The sequence below is a fragment of the Brassica oleracea genome, chromosome C4, assembly GCF_000695525.1.
Source record: "Brassica oleracea var. oleracea cultivar TO1000 chromosome C4, BOL, whole genome shotgun sequence".
In the NCBI taxonomy this organism is placed as follows: Eukaryota; Viridiplantae; Streptophyta; class Magnoliopsida; order Brassicales; family Brassicaceae; genus Brassica; species Brassica oleracea.
Genome location: NC_027751.1, coordinates 45,701,115 through 45,704,357, shown reverse-complemented (window position 1 = coordinate 45,704,357; position 3,243 = coordinate 45,701,115). Strand labels below are relative to the sequence as shown.

At 42.0% G+C, this 3,243-nt stretch overlaps 1 pseudogene; it reads left to right on the top strand.

Annotated features, from left to right (window-relative positions):
* LOC106339031 overlaps positions 1–3,243 on the top strand; it is a 10,502-nt pseudogene that overhangs the window by 4,718 nt on the left and 2,541 nt on the right.

The following is a 3,243-nucleotide window of genomic DNA, read 5'->3' as shown; positions in this document are numbered from 1 at the left end:
TTGCTCTTTGGAATGTTGCTGGTGCATTGCACAGTCCAAATGGCATCGTTCGATATGCAAAGGTACCATAAAGACAAGTGAATGTCGTTTTCTCTTGGTCATTTGGGTGTATAGGGATTTGGAAAAATCCAGAGTATCCATCAAGGAAACAATAATAAGGATGGTTAGCTAGCCTCTCTAACATCTGATCAATGAATGGTAAAGGGAAATGATCCTTTCTAGAGGCTGCATTCAGTTTTCGATAGTCAATGCACATCCTATGTCCAGTTATTGTTCTTGTTGGTATTAACTCATCATTTTCGTTCTTAACAACTGTTATGCCACCTTTTTAGGAACCACATGCACAGGTGAAACCCAATTGCTATCAGAGATAGGATAGATCACACCAGCATCTAACAATTTGATTATCTCTTTTTTAACAACATCTTTCAAATTAGGATTTAATCTTCTTTGGTGTTCAATTGAAGTTTTAGATTCATCCTCTAGATGTATCCTATGCATGCACAAAGATGGTGAGATTCCTTTAATGTCATCAAGTGAGTATCCTAGTGCTTTTCTATACTTTTTAAGTTCATTTAAAAGCATAGACAATTCATTCTCAGTCAGCTCACTACTCACAATGACAGGATATGTCTCATTAGGTCCAAGGAAAGCGTACCTTACACCATGGGGAAGAGGTTTAAGCTCCACTTTTGGTGCCTTGAGCTCACTCCAATCAGCTTCATGGAGGTTCTCTTGAATGTCTGCTGAGGCAGCATGTTGAGTCATTTGTGGCAACTCCATGAACTCATCTTCTCCATCCTCCTCAAGGTGAACATCTAGCCTTCTTACTAGCTCATCACTCTCTTTGTTTTCAATCATTGCGGTCTCTCTTTCAATGGTCAGGGCTTGTTGAAGAGAGTCCTCAATCGCTAACTCCTCAAGGAAATCATCAGCCAAGGCATCCATCTCATCAATATAGAATATTTCTCCTTGAGTTGTGGGATTCTTCATCATCTCCTTGATATCAAAATGGAGAATGTGATCTTTTCCAAGGTGGAGATCAATTGTGCCATCTCTCACATTCACCATTGCTCCAGCAGTTGCCAAGAAAGGTCTTCCAAAGATCAAAGGATCTCTAGGCTCTTCATCCATCTCAAGCACTACAAAGTCAGTAGGCACTTCACAATTTCCTATCTTGACAGGAAGATCTTCTAGGATGCCAATGGGGAGCTTGACAGATCGATCAGCTAGCACCAAAGAGATCTTGCACTTTTTATATTGTGTAAACCCAAGCTTCTTGGCAATGGATAGTGGCATGAGGCTGACACTTGCTCCCAAATCACATAGACATTTCTCAAATGTCAAAGGTCCAATGGCGCATGGCAGGATGAAACTACCAGGGTCTTCTAGCTTCCTTGGGATCAGTCTCTGAATAATGGCGCTGCACTCATGAGTAAGAATCACCATCCCTTCCATCTCTTTCTTCTTTTCTTCTACAGCATCTTTCAAGAACTTGCTGTATTGTGGAACCAGCATAAATGCATCAATTATGGGCATGGTGAGCTGAACTTCACTCATTTGCTTGTCAAACAAGGCTTTGTACTTCTCTAGGAGTTGCTTCTTGAATCTTCCAGGAAAGGGAAGCTTCGGCTCATAGGGAGGAGGAGTGAACAATTTCTCCTTTGTTGATGTAACCTCCTCATTTTTGTTCTCAAATTTCTCCTCTCCAATCTTTCTCTTGCCCTTAGCTTCAACTATCTTCTCCAAGATTTCCTCATTAGTCTTCTCATCCACAATCACCACATCATCATCTACATTGATGACCACCTCCCCACCTTGTTTCTCATTATCCTTAATGAGAACTTTAGGAGGCAACTCTCTTCCACTCCTTAGGGTGATTGCCTTCATTGTCTCCTTTGGGTTTTGTTCAGCCTTTCCAGGTAGGGAAGCTTGTTGGCGACTTGAGCTGGCTGTCATAGAGACAAACTGGTTCTCCAAGGCTTTGAACTTGTTGTTTAGATCATGGTAATTCCCATCAATCTTGTTGTGTAGATTTTTCAGCTCATACCCTAATTGTTTCTCACTTCTTGTTTGTCCCTCCAATAATTGTTTCAGCATAGCTTCAGTACTACTCTCTTGTGGAGGTTGTGTTGATGATCCAGTTTGGTCTTGTGCAGGTTGACTCGGTTTTGGTGAGAATCCAGGAGGGAAGCTCTGTTTTGGTTGGTAACCACCTTGGTTGTTGTTGTACAATGGCTTAGGTTGATTGTTGTAGAATGGTCTTGGCTGGTAGTTGTTGAATGGCTTCTGTTGGTTGTTGTAGAAGGGTTTCTGTTGGTAGTTGTTCTGGTATTGATAGTCAGGCTCCTTCTTGTACCATGTACCCTGAGCATTGACATAGTACATATCTTCTTGGCATTCTACTCCATCAACTTCAGCAACCATATGTAACTCCTCTTTCTTGGTCTTTTCTGATAGTAGCATGTCAATCTTTTCTTGAAGTGCTTTCAGCTCTCTCTTTGTGGTCATATCTTCTCCTCCACCACCTCTGTCTCTTCTATCATATTCATCATTGTATACAGAGTCACTCTGTGCCATGTTCTCCAAGAGTTCTAAAGCATCTTCGACAGTCCTCCCCAAGAAGTTTCCATTGCTTGCAGTGTCAAGCTGGCTTTTGAATTTAATTAGGCAAGACTCCTCTGTAGAAAGTGCTTAGCAAGCTCTCATTGTTGAAGCCATGGTGGGGACATTGAGACAAGTAGCTTCTGAATCTCTCCCATGCCTCTGAAAATCCTTCAAGTCCTCTTTGTTGAAAACCAGAGATCTGATTTCTAAGGTTGGCAGTCCTTGTAGCAGAGAAGAACTTGTTGAGGAAGGCCTTCTTGCATTCATCCCAAGTGGTGATAGTATCACTTGAGATGTTTTTCTCCCAAGTGTGAGCCTTGTCTCCCAAAGAGAAGGGAAACAATCTGAGCTTGAAAGCATCCTCTGAAACTCCATTTGTTTTTGACAAGCCACAATACTTATCAAATCTGTCAAGGTGATCTAGTGGGTCTTCCAAGGCAAGTCCATGGTACTTGTTGTTTTCAATCATGTTGATGAGCCTGGACTTGATCTCGAAATTATTGTTGGTAACTGGGGGTGCCCTAATGCCCAACCTATTCCCATTTATGTTAGGTTGATCATATGTACCGATGGCCCTAGCTTGGCGTTGTGGTTGTCTAGGTCGAAGGTTGGCAGCTCCTTGACCATTGCCCTCTT